The sequence below is a fragment of the Aquarana catesbeiana genome, linkage group LG04 (assembly GCF_042186555.1).
Source record: "Aquarana catesbeiana isolate 2022-GZ linkage group LG04, ASM4218655v1, whole genome shotgun sequence".
Classification (NCBI taxonomy): domain Eukaryota; kingdom Metazoa; phylum Chordata; class Amphibia; order Anura; family Ranidae; genus Aquarana; species Aquarana catesbeiana.
Window position 1 is genome coordinate 547,556,148 of NC_133327.1, and position 20,310 is coordinate 547,576,457.

The 20,310-nt window shown below is 42.5% G+C and overlaps 1 protein-coding gene across 2 annotated transcripts in view; it reads right to left on the minus strand.

Moving 5' to 3' along the window:
* The window catches only part of TIAM2 (TIAM Rac1 associated GEF 2), a 432,210-nt gene that overhangs the window by 330,893 nt on the left and 81,007 nt on the right, over positions 1-20,310 (minus strand). For both annotated transcript variants that reach the window (XM_073627924.1, XM_073627922.1), the window contains exon 2: positions 2,640-2,731. The gene's annotated coding sequence lies outside the window, so the exon portion shown is untranslated. The remainder of the gene's footprint in view (positions 1-2,639; positions 2,732-20,310) is intronic.

The window sequence follows — 20,310 nt, forward strand, 5'->3', positions numbered from 1 at the left end:
CCTTTGTTGCTATGTTGCCCACCCCCCCGTTAGATGGCTTGCGGACATCCCCACAGTCTAAGAATTCCTGTGTCCCTCAATAATCGAGAAAGAAAATAGAGTACAGTAATTCATATTACACCAATTAGTACTTGTCGTAAAATCCTTTTCTCTGAGTCATGCTAAAAACGACCCTGTGCTGGCTAATGCGTATTTTTGTTGCCAGTGTCCATTTTTCCTCTAGGCAGCTATATATCTTGACAGTCTAAAAATTACTGTATTCCTCAATAGTCTATAGAACAGTTTTTTTAAGGTGAGTACAAAAATAATTTTTTAAAATGCAAGTACAGGGGGTCCCCGGGTTACAAACAAGATAGGGACTTTAGGTTTGTTCTTAAGTTGAATCAGTTTGTAAGTCGGAACAGGTAAATTTTTTAAGTGTAGCTCCAGCCAAAAAATCTATTTTTAAGTTTTTTAGATAACATAGGGAAGGGTTATCACCCCTGTAACATTTGTTTTGCTGTCTGTGCTCCTCTTCAGAAGATTTCACCTCACTTTCTGTCCCAATGACAATTGGATTTTGAAAATTTTGGGTTATTAGGGAAACAAGGATTGGTGATAAAGCATCAGTGAAGACACCTTTTCCCCATATTAACTCTTACAGGAGTGAATTTCCCTTCCTAGGGGTGGATTTCCTCTCACTTCCTGTTGTCTCCCTCCGTTTGTAAGTAGGAGTCGTTTGTAAGTCGGATGTTTGTAAGTAGGGGACCCCCTGTAGTGTAAGTATCTAGATGTGAGCCTCTCGTCATTCCCTGAACAGCAGAGCTCAGACTGGGAGCAGGAGTGCAGAACTTGAAGCTAATCAGTTATGCTGTAATGCAAGGGCGGCTCATCCATTGGGGGCGCAGGGGTGCCGCCCCCTTTCTCCTAACCACCCCCTATATGCAATGGATAGATTCATGCATAGCATTTTTTTTAAGCACCTCATTAGAGCCACAGGCTCTAATAGACTTTAAATAGGGTTGGCTCGGGATGCTAAAGATGCGTCCAGAGCCCACACAGGTATGTTGCAACAGCGAATTAATATTTGCTGTTGCAACTCTGATCTTCCTCCATGCCAATCGGGAAGCAGGTCTGATACCCATCACCCGATTGGCTGAAAGGACGATCCTATTGGGTGCCTAGGAGGAGGGGAGGAGCGGAGGAGATGTACAGCGGAAGCGGGGAGAAGAAGAGCCGCCCGGTCCCCGCCGATGCCTGGATGCCCAATCCCCGCCACCGCTTCATGAATGCCCAATCTCCGCCACCGCTCCATGGATGCCCGATCCCCGCCGCCACTCCATGGATGCCCAATCCGATAGTGGGGGGTTTAATTCGCTGTGGGGGGAGGGGGGGTCAGTTGTTTGCCACCCCCCAAAAAAAAAAAAAAACACCAGGCGCCAATGATGTAATGCTTTTGTGCTAAAGGAGGAGAGACCAGAGTGACACAAAGATGGGCCCATCATTCTGCTTCTTCTGCTGCATCCAGTCACAGGCTGGGAGAGAAACAAGACCTATAAGTCTTACTCAACTTCAGTAAAGGAAAATCAGATCTACTGGCCTGCCAGACAGGGCTGTTCTATGTGGCACAGCTGTGTAAATCTCAGACATGGATGAACAGAAATACAAATCATTTGGCAGGTAAAAAAAAAAAAAAAACTCTTATATATACTTCATCTGAATTTTTAGCTCAGCAGTCGTGGAACTGTGGTCTGAGTGCCAGATGTGACCCTTTGCTTGCCTTTATCTGGCCCTTGGGGCACTATTCCATCCAATGAAACCATCAATGAAGCCTAATTCATATCGCTAACACCAACAACGGGGCACTATTCCTCCCACTGGCACCATCAAAAAGGCACAATTCCTCCCACTGAAACTAACGATGGGACACAATTCCTTCCATTGACACCATTGATGGGACATAATTCCTTCCACTGATAGCATTGTTGGTATTGGTGGAAGGAATCACTGACACCTCCTACTGACACCAACAACTGGGCACTATTCCTCCCACTGACACCAATGGGGCAGAATTCCTTCCATTGACACCAACGATGGAGCACTATTCCTCAAACTGACACAAACAATGGGGCACAATTCCTCCAACTGACACCAACAATGGGGCACAATTCCTCCAACTGACACCAACAATGGGGCACAATTCCTCCAACTGACACCAACAATGGGGCACAATTCCTCCGACTGACACCAACAATGGGGCACGATTCCTCCAACTGACACCAACAAATGGGCACTATTCCTTCCACTGTCACCAAAGATAGGGCATTGTTTACTCCTACTGGAGTCCAGGACATTTTCTAATCCCACTGGCCCTAGTCCGACCCTTCTAGAGTCTGAAGGACAGTAAACTGGCTTTGTTTAGAAAGTTTGGAGACCGCTGATTTAGCTGTTTACATAGAGTTCAGTTCAATATATAAGTTTACGCCTCTGTTGCATACAGTACAAAATCATTATAACAATCCTAATCAGAATCTTCATATATAATAACACAAATAATTCAAATTAGGAAAGATGCAAAACCAAAGAAGAAAGAATTAAAATGACTCCTAAATAAGAGAACAGTGCAATAGACATAGAAATATGTAGATGAATATACTCACACAAGCACACGTCTGAGCTGTAGCCTGCTTGTTTGTAAAGTGTCGCTTACTCCACTGAATGCTTCAACTCCAAAAACTCTTTTCATCCAACCCTGCAAAAATAATGAGATGCCAGTCTTAATAAAGAAAGAAAGGAGCACATTAGCAGCAGATGTTGAACTTAAAAGGAGATCACTAAGGGTCTCTGGGGTTTTCAGGCACGGATTGGTCATTGAGAGGAATATATTTTGGTGAATCCAAGAAAAAGTTGAAATACTTTGAAATCCTGGAGTTGCCACAAAATCAGCAGTTGCTATTAGGACCAAGTCAAAATTTTACTACTAATAATGCTTGTATTAAATCAGAACTATTTGCATGCAGTTGTGGATGCAAGAAAGTTACATAGTAAACATGAGAAAAATACTAGCATTGTACATGCTGGGGAAAAAGCCAATTAACCTCTTCAGATCGGAAGGTTTTACCCCCTTCATGACCAGGCCATTTTTTGCGATACGGCACTACCGTTACTTTAACTGACAATTGCGTGGTCATGTGACGCTGTACCCAAATAAAATTTATGTCCTTTTTTTCCCACAAATAGAGCTTTCTTTTGGTGATATTTGATCACCTCTGCGGTTTTTATTTTTTGCACTATAAACAAAAAACTAGCAACACTTTTGAAAAAAAAAACAATATTTTTTACTTTCTGCTATAAAACATGTCCAATAAAAAAAAAATGTAAAAAATCAAATGTATTCACCAATTTAGGCCAATATATATGCTGCTACATATTTTTGGTAAAAAAAATCCCAATAAGCGTATTTTGATTGGTTTGCGCAACAGTTATCGCATCTACAAACTATGGGATATTTTTATGGCATTTTTATTTATTTATTTTTTACTAGTAAAGGCGGCGATCAGCGATTTTTTTTTTTTTTTTTTTTTTTTTAACAGAAAAATTTTTATTAAACAAATCAGCATTACAGTACAAGAACTTAGTACAGTCATTATGGTGAGAATAATTACAGTGGGATTTACCTTAAAACAATAACTACTGTTTATCAGTTGTTCCAAATGCGTACTTAACAGAATTTTCACCTAACCATAGTTCTCATGGCTTGTGTCATCTTGAAAAATTATTGGATGATATGAAGTAAATAACCCAGTATTCAATCATTCCTGACAGGGGCGTCTGGGGGGGGGGGGGAGGGGAGCGGGGAGAGAAGAAGGTGGGAGGGGGGGGAAGGAAGGGGAGGGAAGATGAAGGAAGAGAGGGGGGGGAGGGAAAAGGGAGAAAGAAGGAAGGGGGTGAAGAGAAACGGGTATAAGAAGAATAGGCTTGAGATGCAGGATGTCCTCTCCTATGTTTCGTGTCTTACTTACGGGGTAGGGGGTTCGGGGTCCCCAGAAGCGTCCATCCAGGACGACCAGATTTTGTCAAACTTCCCTGGACACTGCCTGCTATCGTACGTCAGCCTATAGAGGGGAAGTACCTTGTTCACCGACCTTATCCACGAGGCCAGAGTAGGAGGCTCCTCCTGTTTCCATCGCAGTAGAATTTCCCGCCTAGCGTAGTACAATGCGAAGGTTAGACACAGTTTATCATACCTGTCGCCCTCAACATCCTCCAGATGACTGAGCAGTAGAATTTGGGGGTCAACCGGCAAGTCTGAACCTATGACATTGCCCAGTGTAGAGGCCACTGCTGACCAAAAGGGTCTTAGTTTGGAGCACGACCAGACCATATGCCAGAAAGTACCCACCTCCTGCCTGCATCTCTGACAGTTGGGATCTCTTTGGTGGTATATGCGCGCCAGTCTCTGTGGGGTAAAATATGCTCTGTGTAGGAACTTAAACTGTATGAACCTATCCCTTGCAGCGATCATAGAAGGAATGTAGGAGACTAAACACTCCCTCCACTCCTCTTCGTCTAAAGAGGGAATGTCAATCTTCCACCTCTCCCTGGTTTTGGTCAGTTTTGCATCATATTCCACCGTAAGGTACAAATATATTGTTGAGAGAGGCTTCTCCATGGCGATCAGCGATTTTTAGCAGAACTGTGACACTGAACACCCAACTGACACTTTTGACACAATTTTGGGAATCAGTGACATTATTACAGTGATCACAAAATATGTACTGTTACTGTAGTAATGACACTGGTAGTAAAGGGGTTAATAACAGGGACGATCAAAGGGTTAAGTGTGTCCCTAGGGGATGCTTTCTAACTGTGTGGGGGATTGTCTGACTGGATGAAAACAGAGATCCATGTTCCTGCTTATCAGGAACACAAGATCTCCATCTTTTTCCCTGTCAGAGCGGCGATCTGCCTTGTTTACATAGGCAGAGAGTCGTTCTGCCTCGCTTAGGAACAATCATGGGTGGCTGGTGGACATCGGGTCCGCTGGACCCACTGATTGGCTCCCCCTATGTCCAGTCAGCGCGTACGCACCCCACAGTGTCTATTGCACGAAATGACGTACAGGTACGTTGTTTCGCACAATAGAGTCGACCCGCGGCAGTACATCTAGGGAGGGCGGTCGGCAAGTGGTTAAACATGTTCATAATGCTTTTGATAAGAAATGTAGATCTTAAATTATAGGCAGTAGGGTTATGCACTGGTTTGCCTGGTATACATTCTATATGGGCCAGGCCTAGAAAATGTTTATAAAAATCCACAGGCGGTGGTCTCATCGGGGGGCACCGATAATTTTAAAAATCTATTAGATAAGCACCTGAACAACCACAACATACAGGGATATACAATGTAATACTGACATATAATCACACACACAAATCGCAGATCGCAGCCATTACTAATAAAAAAAAATTCATAAAAAAATGCCATAAATCTAACCCCTATTTTGTAGATGCGATAACTTTTGCGCAAACCAATCAATATACGCCTATTGTGATTTTTTTTACCAAAAATATGTAGAATAATACATATCGGCCTAATCTGTGGAAGAATTTTTTTTTTTTTTTTTGGGGGGGATATTTATTATAGAAAAAATAAAATATTTTTTTTTCAAAAATTTTTCAAAATTGTCGCTCATTTTCTGTTTATAGAGCAAAAATGAGGTGATCAAATACCACCAAAAGAAAGCTCTATTTGTGGGAAAAAAAGGACGTCAATCTTGTTTGGGTGCAACGTCGTACGTCCGCGCAATTGTCAGTTAAAACGACGCAGTGCCGAATCTCAAAAAGTGTTCTGGTCAGGAAGGGGGTAAATCCTTCTGGGGCTGAAGTGGTTAAAATACAGTTTTGATTGAAATGGCAAAGACTCAATCAACACAACATACAAGAATAAAAATATAACCCAGTTTAGATTTCAACTGAAGTCAATTTTACTGATAAGTAATCTCTATTAATGCAAAACCATCTTTGTAGGATTTTTTTTCCAAGCCACGTAGAACCCATTGTTCGACATACTAACATTCCAGCACAATGAAATAAGATTTTTCTTGTCACCAGAAAGAATAGGAAACATGACTGCTTTCAGAACACCAAGTCTATCATGCATCTTTGCTGAGAAACAATACTGAGCTATCCAGATGGCCAAATGAAAGCACTCAAAGGCATCTAAATACATGGAGGTCTTAATACAAAATTGATCTTTGTCTTTGGATTCTGCCAAGGTTGCCTATTTAAAAAGTTATTCTATGTAACACTTTACTCAATGTCACCGATTCGTATAAAGGTGAAATCTATCATAGATGGATTTAGAAATATAAGCAGACTTTAATGCCTTTATACATTTGTAAAATTTCTACTTAAAACCTTTATAGATTCCCTCTAAAGGAAACCTGGGCGACTCACATTAACAATACGATAAAAGGTCCATGTATGCAAATCTCAGCCTTTCCTGTACCGTAGTAGTCATGCTTGGTTGTGCCCGTTTCTGAACCTCGCTGTTTATTATTGTGGCCCTTTCTTACATTAACTATCTCTGTACTTAAAAAAAAAAAAAACATGGGGGTGGAATAACATCTAAAAATAACATGGGTTTTTTTTTTGGATCCCGGTTTTAGAAGGCAGTTCAGAATTCGCACTCGTACAGCCAGGCTGTGATCTAATCAGATCAGGTGTACAGAGCTGACAGAATGGCTCTGTACCTTGTGATCACTGTGATGTCCAATCACAGTGATCACAAATTTAAACATGTGTTTACATTTATGAGCCCTCCCCTTCCTCTTACAATGGAGGAACTAATGAATGATCATGCATTGGGATATGATGCAGGCAGCAGCAGACTGGTGATGAGGGGTTTTGATTGTGTCAAACTATTTTTAATCTTTTCATCGCCTCCTCTCCTCTCCTGTGCATCTGATCTCTATTCTGTCTCTCTATGCAATTTCTATATTAACCCCTCACCTCCCTTATTTTTTACATCTGTACATTAAACCCTTCACCTTCACCCCCCACTGTATCTGACCTGTACATTAACCTTCACCTCCTCCTTCTGTATATGACCTGTACATTAATCAATTATTTGGGGGGGGGGGATGTTTGTACTGCCCTCACATTTTTATTTGCTGTGTTTTATAACAGAAAGTAAGGGAAATAGTTTTTTTTCCAAAAATTGTTGGCTTTTTTCCTTCATATAGTAAAAAAAAAACAAAAAATGGTGGATATGAAATACCACCAAAAGAAAGCTCTGTCTGTTTCAAAAAATAGTATAACATTTATTTTGTTACAATGTTGCATAACAGAGTAAAGCCCCATACACACTAGGGTTGTCCCGATACCACTTTTTTAGGACCGAGTACAAGTACCGATACTTTTTTTCAAGTACTCGCCGATACCGATTACCGATACTTTTTTTTTAATGTCACGTGACAGTGTGTTTTTTTTTTTTTTTTAACAGTGCTTTCTTTTTTTGGGGGGTGGGGTGAACGTTGTATGTGTGTGTTTTTTTTTTTTTTATTTATTTATTTACAATTTTTATTTTTAAAAATAATATTTTTTTTATACTTTATTGCAATATGTGTTTTTTTTTTTTTATCAGCCCTGTTGGGGGGCTTTGGTGAGATATCAGGGGTCTTAACAGACCTCTGATATCTCCCCCTTGAGACAGAGAAAGAGACAGAGGATAGAGATTCCCCAGTCCCTTTCTCTGCAGCCTCAGCTGCACTGAGAATGAATGGAGAGAAGACAGCGGCTCCTCTCCATTCATAAACTGAGACATCGTAATCACAGGAGATTACAATGTTTCAGTTATGTGAATGGACAGAGTCAGCTGACTCTGTCTATTCACAAAGCAAGGAGGAGGAGGATGGCGGAACGAAGGGGGACAGAAAAGGAGAGGGGATCGGAGGGGACAGTCACAGCGGAGAGGCACAGAGAAGGAGAGGGGATCGGAGGGGACAGTCACAGCGGAGAGGCACAGAGAAGGAGAGGGGAACGGAGGGGACAGCCACAGCGGAGAGGCACAGAAAAGGAGAGGGGAACGGAGGGGACAGTCACAGCGGAGAGGCACAGAGAAGGAGAGGGGAACGGAGGGGACAGTCACAGCGGAGAGGCACAGAGAAGGAGAGGGGAACGGAGGGGACAGTCACAGCGGAGAGGCACAGAGAAGGAGAGGGGAACGGAGGGGACAGTAACAGCGGAGAGGCACAGAGGAGAGGGGAACGGAGGGGACAGTCACAGCGGAGAGGCACAGAGAAGGAGAGGGGAACGGAGGGGACAGTCACAGCGGAGAGGCACAGAAAAGGAGAGGGGAACGGAGGGGGACAGCGGAGAGGGACAGAGGAAAGGAGGGGACATGGAGGAGGATGCAGTGACAGTCAGCGGTGAGCGATCACGGCCGTGTCACTAAAGCAGCTGAAAGCCGGCGGGGGGGAGAATCACCGCCGATCACAGCTGTCCTCTAGGTATCGGGGGAAGCATCGGGAGCATTTGCCCGAGTACAAGTACTTGGGCAAATGCTCGGTATCGGTGCCGATACCGATACTAGTATCGGTATCGGGACAACCCTAATACACACGATACAAAAATCGTACGAAAAATGCTGTATTCGAATCGATCGTACGATAATCGGATCGTTAGTACAGAGCTTTCGAGAGCCGATCAGGACAGTTCATCCGATATTATTCTATCAGACATGCACGGAAATTTTTTTCGTACAATGCCAGATCGTACAATTTCCGTTTAATCAGTACAGCTATCGTTCGAAAATGCAATACAAATGCATTACAACACATGACATGACTTCCGAATTTTTATTCTGTCGTACGGGAATTTTCGTGACTTTAGTAAACTCATCAGATTCAACGTGAGATTAGCATGCAAAAAAAAGCTTTTAGGAGCTTTTAGTGGCATAGGCGTTTAGAAGCTGTGAAAAAAACTAGGGCCAGCGCAGTCTGTAGCAGCAGAGTTTTTATCGTTTTTTAAGCAGAGGCCGCCAACATCCATAACAACCAGTGATTAGCTCATTAGCTGTTAGAAGGATTCCCCACTGACAGCTGAATGTAAAAAACAAAAACAATGCTGCAATACATAAATGTGAAAAAAAAAAAAACGTTTAAAAAACTGATATGGGGCTCCCCCCAAAATTCATAACAGACCCTTATCCGAGCATGCAGCCCGACAGTCCAGAAAAGAGGGGGGGGGGGGAGTGAGTGTCCCCCCCCCTCTCCTGAACCATATCAGGCCCATGTGTGCCCTCAACATGGGGGGGTGCTTTTGGGGAGGGGGGGCTCCATCCCCCCCGAAGCACCTTGTCACCATGTTGATGGGGACAAGGGCCTATTCCCCACAACCCTGGCCGGTGGTTGGGGGGGTCTGCAGGCAGGTGGCTTATCAGAATTTGGAAGTCCCCTTTAACAAGGGGGCCCACAGATCTCAGCTCCCCCTATGTAAATAAGTATGGGGTACATAGTACCCCTACTCATTCACCAAAAAAGTCTAAAAAGTAAATTAAAAAAAAACAACACAAGTTTTTGATAATACCTTTATTAAAGAATCTAGAATAAAAATTAAATGTCCCCTGCTGTAGATCCATCGTCAAATCGCCACTGCTGACCCAAAAAAAGAAAAAAAAACCTTCGGTCCCGAGGAAGGTTCCCGCAATCTGCTGTCTCTGACAGCTCTTAAATAACTAAGGGGCAGGGTGGGCTATTTAAGAGCTGTTAGACAGCGTGAGCCTTGGTGTTTTTTTCTTCTTCTTTCGGGTCGGTGGTGGCGGCGAGTGTCGTGATCGAAGATGGATCTACACCGGGGGGAGTAATAAAGGACTTGTCAAAAACTGGGGGGGGGGGTCTTCTAGATTCCAAAAAGCCCCCCGCCTGCAGACCCCAAATAAACACTGGCGAGGGTTGTGGGGAAGAGGCCCTTGTCCCCATGGGGACAAGGTGCTTGAGGGGGGAGCAGAGCACCCCTCCCATGTTGAGGGCTGCATGCTCGCATAAGGCTCAGGTATTTCTTTTTCAATTTCGGCATGGGGGTTCCCCTTAAAATCCATACCAGACCTAAGGGTCTGGTATAAATTAGGGGGGACCCCATGCTGTTTTTTTTAAATTTTGACTTAGGGGTTCCCCTTAAATCTATATCAGACCCAAAAGACCTGGTATGGATTGGGGGGGGGGGGGGGGGGGGGCACGCACGCAGTTTTTTTTTCACATTTTTGTCTTGCTGGCAATGGGTTTTTTTTACATTCAGCTGTCAACGGGGAACCCCATTAACAGCTGATGACTCAGACGTTGTTAAGGACACAGCCCACCCCTAACAACCAGCTATTTACTGGTTGTTAAGGATGCTGGCAGCCCCCGCTCCTTAACACTGCAGCTACTAAATGTACCTTACACACTAGGCTAACACTGCTAAACGCTATAACATTAGCGATTTTTGGCTGGTGTTTTTACAGCGGTTTTTAGCTTTCTAGTGTGCATGAGGCCTAAAAACTATGTCAAATTGTATTGACTGGTTTTACATATACTTTTTACTAGCACAAACCCCAAATGTTCGTGCATATCAATGTCTAATGATCCAGTCCTCAAAATTCCATGTCAAGATAAGCTTTATCCACCTACAAGAGCAGGATGTAAATGCAATATTAGGTCTTTGAAACTTGTATATACTTCCTCTCTGAAACTCTGTATATGTACAGTAATTACATGGCTGCTTTGTACTGTATAGATGCTGATCGCTGCTTTACTTCTGTACTTTCAGCGCAGCATGCATTTAATGTGAAGGAGCGAGGTTAATCACTTGCTTTTATCAAAAGCACCTCAGACATTTAGTTAATAATAGGAACAGCCAAGAACACTAATATGGTCTCAGACTTAAAAGAAAAAAAAAATGACTGAGTTCAAGGAAAGATTGTACTTGCGCACAGCAGCAGATGAGAAACTTTGTATGATTTTCTATGCTTTCCTTCTTTTCACCAAAAAAAAAAAAAAAAAAAAAAAGCAATTTTCAATTTTTCAGCCATCAACCACTACAAGCAGCAGGTAGCCTTTCACTGACAAGAATATATACACGATAAGTGTCTGTATTCATCAGAACAGCTTGACATTTGGAACAAAGGAAAACCGGACATATTTATTCTGTAGGAGATCTATACTGAGAGAACTATGGAGGCGGCCATTAAGGACACTTCTGAAAACAGTTTTCTGCCATTCTGTCAATTCAGTACAGATTGAATCCCAATCTGGAAAATGTCTGCAGCCAAAAAAGTCGCAATGAAGTCACAACTCCTGATAGGCATACCAGTTTTGGTTCGGCAACTGAACACCTGCTGAAGCCATTGGGTCATGACAGCCAGGCAACTAGCATTTGCAGGAGAAAAAAATGTACTGAGCCATTTAGAGTTGCTCTGTGCCTTGTTATCGCTATGCTGACCAATCGCATCAATTACAAATGTAAAAACTGCCTATTTTTACATTTCAGAGCCCTCCCCTTCCTCTCACAATGGAGGAAGTGGAAAAGGAAGATTTAATGAATGAAGGAAGGAATCATAGGAAGGAGGGTAGGCAGCAGCAGATTGTACAATGGTTGTCCTATCTTGATACAGCGCTGTGCCCGTCTGATTGACCCTGTCAATGAAATCCTGTGAACTGAGAGCGGAGGGTGGGGCAAAGCCGAGCCATGGTGGTGCACTGAGAAGAGGAGGAGCCTGGAGAGCCAACAGGGACATGCACAGAGCAGGTAAGTAGAACATGTTTATTTTTCTTTTTAAAAAGGCCTTTACCAACACTTTCAGCATTTTTTTTTTCTCTACATCTCATTTACATCCTGCCTCTGTAGTGACCTATACATGAACGCCTTCACCTCCCTTATCCTACACATTAACCACATCAGCCCCATTATATATGACCTGTACATTAACCCCTTCACCTCCTCCTTCCTCTGAGTATGGTCTGGGCACTATTAGAGCACATATTAGAGCACCATTAACAAGCTACATCTTTTAACCTCCTTAATATCAACTGTGGCAAAAAAATAGGTCACTTTGGGGTGTCCACATTTCAAACATGGGTCATTTTGGGGGTGTCTGTACTGCCCTGATCATTTCATTGTATATGTTTTATAACACTAAAGAAATGGAAACAGTTTTTGTTAACCTTTTTTCCTTTATTTAGTAAAAAAAAAAAGGTTATTAAATACCACCACAATGTGTGCATGTCCCTACCCTGTCATAGTGACCTTCCACCTCTATGCACAATGGGGAGTTGACAACTTCTCCCTGCTTTGCCATCACCATGATGTTCCACACGTGAACTTGGAGCCTTTTCTATTTTTTGTTCAACTGTGGACAGTATGTAAAGTTTACCTTCATTCAATTGCATATTTTTTAATGGTGTCAGTTGTGGCCACTGTGTTTACCCCATACTGCCTTCTGTAAATTTTGCATGTTTGAAAACATAAAAATATTAATGCATAAAACAAAAAAAAAGAAAGAAAAAATGCAAGTATGCAGCATGTCTGTGGGCCACATCTCCCACTCTGCATTTTGCAGCTTTGAGTAATACAAAAATAAATGAATCGTGCATCCCTTGCTTCCTTAGAAACATTAATCTCTGCTTCATCCACTAGAAGGTGCTGTAAATTATCTGCAGATTGGGTAGACCAGGAGACCACATGCTAAACAAGCAGGGATACAGGGGTTCACATAACCCTTTCCTTTCATCTCCATAAAGAGGAGCAATAATTCATATTTCAACAATTATCCTTTTAATTGTTGGTTTCCTGGAGATGCTTATTTGCACACTGAAGACTTTTGCACAGCTCAGTGGTACAAAGATTTTTCACTATGGTACATTTGCATGTTTTACATTACAGGCACACAAGTGTATATTGATTTATTAGCTCAATTCTGATGTTTGTCTCTAAATATTTATGTAATTCGATTAAATCAATAAAAGCTAATTATTTTAAAAGTTTTATAATAAAAAAATCAACCTTTTATCTCTAATTTAAATTACAATCTATATTATTTTTTTTTAGATAAAGTACACAGCAAATACTAGTTTTTATTAGTAAACTAAATTGTCAAACCCATGCCAAGCTAATGACCTCTGACTTCACACCTGGAGTGTCACAATACAAAGCATAAGATTGCTCCGCACTCCTTAACCTCCAACCGGGGAAATGGTGGGGGATTCCACTTAGCAATGGCTTCATAAGGAGAAGGAAGCCTGGTGAGATTATTGTCCAAACTCCATGCTTACATCACCAGCTGCAATACTAATGCCTAAATATAACCTAGTTCCCGACCATTCATAGTGAAATTGGGAACATTTTAAGCAAACCCTCCAATTCAGCTATATCACATTAAAGCTGAACTCCAGGCATAAAAATGGATTTAATTCATTATTTTCCTCAAAATTCTACAAACAATACTCCATAATGACACCCTGAAAGAAGTTTGTTTGAGATCTTTGCAAATGTATTAAAAATAAAACATGAAATAAATCCCATGTACATAAGTATTCACAGCCTTTGCTCAATAGTTTGTTGAAGCACCTTTGGCCTCAACTCTGTCTGAGTATGATGCTACCAGCTTGGCACACCTATTTTTGGGCAGTTTCTCCCAAAAATGGCAGTTTCTCCCATTCTTCTTTGCAGAATTCAAGCTCCATCAGGTTGGATGGAGAGCATCAGTGCACAGCCATTTTCAGATGTCTCCAGAGATATTCAATCGGGTTCAAATCTGGGCTCTGGCTGGGTCACTCAAGGACATTCATAGAGTTGTCCCGTAGCCACTCCTTTGTTATCTTGGCTGTGTGCTTAGAGTTGTTGTCCTGTTCTTGTTGAAGGTTCTCCTCTCTCCACACAGAAATGCTGGAGCTCTGTCAGAGTAACCATCGGGTTCTTGGTCACCTCCCTAAGTCCCTTCTCCCCCAATCGCTCAGTTTGGTCAGACGGCTGGCTCTAGGAGGAGTCCTAGTGGTTCCAAACTTCTTCCATTTACGGATGATGGAGGCCACTGTGCTCATTGGGACCTTCATTGGAAACAGGATGCACCTGAGCTCAATTTTGAGTGTTGTGACAAAGGCTGTGAATACTTACGTACATGTCATTTTTTTTTTTTCCATTTTTAAAGAATTTGCAAATATTTCAAACAAACTTCTTTCACGTTGTCATTATGGGATATTGTTTGTAGAATTTTTAAGAAAATAATGAATTTAATCCATTTTGGAAAAAGGCTGTAACATAACAAAATGTGGAAAGAGTATAGCGCTCTGAATACTTTCCAGATGCACTGTACATATATTCTTATAAAGCCACAAATGGCATAAATCCACTTTGTGTGCCTTTGCTAACCCAGACATTACCTTGCAAAAATAAAAGTGACATCATCATTGTGCCGTACATACAGTAACCTATGCAAAGATCAGAGCTGTGGGAGGCTGCCTGCAGAAAACTACAGGAGGGGGAGGATACAAGACCAGTCACCCCGCAGAAGGAGAGAGAGCAGCAGGAAGCTTCTACACAGAGGCAAAGTTACACACTGTATTACTGCACAGATCTGGAAGAAATACACAAAACCACACCAAGATTCAAATAAGAATGCACATGACTCTTGTATTTAGACAGTGTTTGCTTAACCCAGAGTTCAGCTTTAACTTTCATCAAAGCTTGTGTCTTTAGTGACCTAAAATGTGGACAATCCAGTGAGAACAGAGACTGCTGAAAAGTATTGCTCAGAAAAGGCAGAGAACAAAAGGAGAAGCATCCAATGTAACCACAATGCATGAGTTATCATGGAGTTTGTTTGTACCCTTAGAAGATGCCCAGACACATGCACATACTAATTATTGCCAACAGCAGACATTGTCCAACCACACTAACCAAAATTCCTTAAAGTGGTTGTAAACTTCAGACATGAAATATGAACAAAGCATATCCCTCCATAGTATGTACTTGTCTCAATTAAAAGCACCAAGTGTCATTTCTGTCTCCTGTTTCATTTCTCTGCTATCAACATAAATCGCTTCTGACAAGTTTTCCTGACACCAAGAGAAAAATAGTGACAGGGGAGGGACCTCCAGCTGATTGACAGTCTCAACTCAACTCCCTACCCTCCAATCAGTTGTCAGAGCTTTCCTCACTGAGCTCCGCAGAGTGTACCTTCAGCTCTCCACCCCTCTTTTCTGAACTCTAATGGGGCGTACACATAGTCGGACTTTTCGACCGAGCTGGGCTGACAGACGCCGACGGACCAAATCCGGCGGACAATCCGATCGTATGTGGGCTTCACCGGACCTTCAGAGGACTTTTCCAGTCGCAAATCTGACGGACTTGGTACAGGCTTCAAATCTTTGCGTCGTAACTCCGCCGGACCCAGAAATCTGCTCGTCTGTATGCTAGTCCGACGGACAAAACCCGACGCTAGGGCAGCTATTGGCTACTGGCTATCAACTTCCTTATTTTAGTCCGGTGTACGTCATCACGTACAAATCCGTCGGACTTTGGTGTGATCGTGTGTAGAAAGTCCGTCGGAAGTCCGTCGAAAGTCCGCTGGAAAATTTGTCGGACCAGTCCGGTCAAAAAGTCCGCCCGTGTGTACGCGGCATTAGAAAAGCTTTAAACTTCAGCACTTTGAATGGCTATAGAGAAGAGAGGGCTGCAGACAGACAGATACAACTTATGTAGGAAGATTTGTTTCATCTCTGTGTATCACCTGAGGCCAGTCACTTCACTGGGTATATGTGATGGTTTACAACCACTTTAAAAAGGAAGTAAACCCTCTGGAAAAAAAATAAATAAATAAACACCCTGCAAGACAAAGGCATAATGAGTTAGTATGCATAGCATACTAGCTCATTATAAATTACTTAGCTGAGATTGAAGGGGTCCTCGTTCCCCTCCTCCATCGCCGCCATATCTCCCGGAGTGACTTCCGGGTATTGCGGCTCCAGCGCCAGCAACATTTCGACGGTTGTATCTTTAAAATCATGCAGGAGTATAGGGGCTTTTCAAATCTTTACCCCAGAAATCCCCAGTGGCATGAGCATGTGTGGATGGTTAATAGTTTGCAGTTGTCACATCTAAAAGGGGTGACCCAAAGGGGACCCAAAGGGGACCCCCCTCCTACGATAGCTGGGTAAAAGGTGGGGAAGGCCTGAGGGCACACTGGGGTCAGGAAATGAGGAGGAGCCTTTGTGTTGTTTTTGTGGCAGCTCATTTTGTCATCCAGCCAAATAGTGAAGGGGATAGAGATAGGGTCCCCTCCAGCCCCGTCCCACTTAACATTCCTCACCAGTCAGCTGACCTCTAGTCTCTGCCCCCCAGCCATGCCATGAATTGCCTGGGCGGCTGCGAAGAGGCTAAGTGGGCAGCCGGGGGCTCAAGGATCAGCCCAGCAGCACGGCCACAGGCTCGAGGGACAGCCCTGCTGGGCGGCCCCCTCTTGGTAGTAAAGTTTGTCACAAATATACAAACCTCTAGAGCAGTGATGGTGAACCTTGGCACCCCAAAATGTTCCAAAACATCTGGGGTGCCAAAGTTTGCCATCACTGATCTAGAGTATTGCCTGGTACACACAATGAGATTATCGGACGCATGATAATCTCTTTTTATTTGCATGCTAGTCTCCAGATCGAAAATGAAGAGGATACTAAAGCTATGAAAACTCTTGTAAGACAGAATAACTATTTGGAAGTGATGTAATATATTGTATTGTATTTTCGGACGAAAACGACTGTTTGAACGAAAATCGTACAATCTGGTATCGTACGAGGAAAATTTTCGTGCATGTCCCATCGGATAATATCGCATGACCTGTCCTGATTGGCTCTCGAAAAGCTGTGTACTAATGATCAGATTATCATACGATCCCTTGAAAGCGTTATTTTTCGTACGATTTTCTGATCGTGTGGGCCTTATGTCTGGGTTAACTACAGACATCTTAGAAAACAGCTTCGGTGAAAGTCTGGAAAATGATTTTGTTTTAACTCCATGTCTCATTGTATTTATGTAACCAAAAACTATAAAAGTCTTCTATTCCGTACACATCAGAATTCCCCCTTATGAAACAGCAACTTCCAGGCTTACGTGTGCATTCCAGAACTAACCAGTGGAATAAATGAACACGCAGCGTTCACTTTGTTGTCCCTCTTAGGTCATATTCCTTTTATAACTGGAGTGTCTATATCCAGCACAGACGGATTCTGTTTTTGGTTTCCATAGGCAGTTCTTAGTCTACCAAAATAACAGTTTTTAATAACTGTGCCAATGGGTGGAGACCTGGAGACATGTAAATAAATTCATGCTTCCAACGGTTATGGAAAAAGAAAAAAAAACTTTCCGCCAGTGAATTTGTTTGACGGTAAAAAGGAATCCCCACAAATATTTTTTACATTGAATTACTGGTTTAGGGAAAGAAAAAAGTGCTTAAAGTGAATGCAGTTACATTGTCACTTGTTTCAGTGTCAGAACTGTCAATAACTGCAGTGACAGTTACAAAGTCAAAAGTTTCAATGTCAGTTTTGTAAAAAACTAACTGCACTGATAGTTACAAAGTCACAACTTATCTGATCGAAAAACTCACTCCAGCAATGGATGCAGCATAATCTTTTAACCACTTCAGCCCCGGAAGGTTTTACACCCTCCACGATCCAGGGGCGGATCCAGAGTCTAGTCTCGGGAGGGGCACTGCCAGAAAATCAGCAATGTCCGCCGGCCACCCTCGATCGCTCCCCACAGAGATAGAACGGTGGTCTGCCTATGTAAACGAGGCAGACTGCCATTCTGTCAGAGATGAACAGAGTGATCTTGTGTTCCTGCTAACCAGGAACATGGAGCACTCTGTTCATCTAGTGAATCCATCCCCACACAGTAGCAAGAACCCCCTAGGGATACACTAAGGGCACTTTCATACTGGGGTGTTGGGGGCGTCGGCAGTTAAGTGCCGCTATTTTTAGCGGCGTTTACTGACGTTTTAGCTGCACTTTTAGGTCACTAGCGGGGAGCTTTCAACCCCCGCTAGCACCCGAAAAAGTTTTAAAAGCGCTGCAAAGTGCCCGCAAAGCGGCGTTTGATTTCAATGGGCGCGTATACACCGCTCCTAAAGCGCCTCAAAGATGCGGCTTGCAGGACTTTTTTTAACGTCCCGCAAGCGCACCGCTCCAGTGTGAAAGCACTCCGGCTTTCACATTGGAGTGAGAGGAAAGGCTCTTTACAGGAGCTTTGCAGGCGCTATTTTTAGCGCTATTTTTAGTGCTATAGCGCCTGTAAATCACCTCAGTGTGAAAGGGGTCTTAACCCTTTGATCGTCCCTGATGTTAACCCCTTCCCTGCCAGTGTCATTAGTACAATAACAGTGCATATTTTTTAGCACTGATCACTGTATTAGTGTCACTGGTCCCCAAAAAGTGTTAAAAATGTCAGGTGTCCGAATGTCCGCCGCAATGTCCCAGTCCCTGGGAATCGCTGATTGCCACCATTACTAGTAAAAAATAAAAACATTTTGTAGATGCTATAACTTTTGCGCAAACTATCCAACTATACATCAATATACATTTATTGCGATTTTTTTTTACCAAAAATATGTGGAAGAATATATATCAGCCTAAACTGATGAAGAAATTGGTTTATTAAAAAAACTTTGGGATATTTATTATAGCAAAAAGTACAAAATATTGTTTTTTTTTCAAAATTGTCGGTTTTATTTTGTTTATAACAAAAAAAATAAATAAAAACACAGAGGTGATTAAATACCACCAAAAGGAGCAGTGCCGTCTCGCAAAAAATGGCCTGGTCATTAAGGGGGTAAATCCTTCCGGGGCTGAAGTGGTTAAAATTGAACAAGATGAAAATGACAATACTAAAAGAGCAGTTTTTTTTTTTCTTCATAAATAATTGGCATACATGTATTCTGCGATTTTACACAATCCATTACTTTTTGTACTCACTTTTCCTATACTTTGATGCTCTGGTGGGGGGAGGGGCTTCCAATGACCAAGAGAGATAAATAGGATTGAAGGCAGCATCACCATCACTTCACAAGGCACACAGCCATTGCAGCCTTTATGTCTTCTTCATCCTGACTGTCAGTGTCCTCATGTTCACGCTGCGCTGGAGACTTGGAGAAGATCATGGAGGGAAGAGGTGGGTGGAGCCAACCCTCTCACACTAGGCGCGGAGGAGTTAGAAGGCTCTGAATGCGGCGCCTCGTTCTCCTCGCTCTCAGCAGCGGCTGGGACGTGACTGACAGTGATCTGACGTCAGCATTAGAGAGGCAAGGCCAGCGCCACGACTCCACCTACCTACCTCCGAGTCCTCCCTCCATCTTCTCCAGGCTCCAGCGCGGCATGAAGAGAACCGGGTCTCTCTCTCTCTTGCCGCCGCTGCTGATGTGAGAGAGACTCGGCCCGGGACGGGAGTTATTAATATTTTCGGGAGGGGCAATTGCCCCGTTGCCTCCCCTGGATCCGCCCCTGCCACGATCAGGCTTTTTTTTTTTTTTTTGCGTTACCGCACTGTGTTATTTTAAAAAATTGCGCAGACGGGCGATGCTGTACACAAATAAAATTGATGTCCTTTTTTTCCCCACAAACAGAGTTTTCTTATGGTGGTATTTGATCACCTCTGTGTTTTTTATTTTTTGCGCTATAAACAAAAAACAAGCGTCAATTTTGAAAAAAAAAACAACAATATTTTTTTACTTTCTGCTATAAAACATGTCCAATAAAAACATGTAAAAAATCAAATGTATTCATCAATTTAGGCCAATATATATTCTGCTACATATTTTTGGTAAAAAAAAAATCTAAATAAACGTATTTTGATTGGTTTGCACAAAAGTTTTCGCGTCTATAAACTATGGGATATTTTTATGGCATTTTTTTTTTTTTTTTACTAGTAATGGTGGCGATCAGCGATATTTTGCAGGACTGCGACATTGCAGTGGACAAATCGGACACCTAACTGACACTTAAGGCTTTTTTCATTTTGGATAAAGTAGCAAAGGGTTAAAACCGCTGTCAGTTTTTTTTCTGTTTTGTATGCCATATGTGTCTTATTAGGGAAAGTTCCCTTCACTTCCTGTCCTGTAGACTCAACAGTAAGGCTCCATGCACACTAGCATTTTTTTTTTAAGCCAAAAAACCGCTGGGAAAAAATGCTGGATAAAAATGCTTTTTGTAGTAGCGATTTAAGCAGCGTTTAGGAGCATTAGCGTTTTATTAGCGTTTTTGCAGTAAAAGGGGGAAAAAAAGCTATTAGTAACAATTAGGAGTGTTTAGCA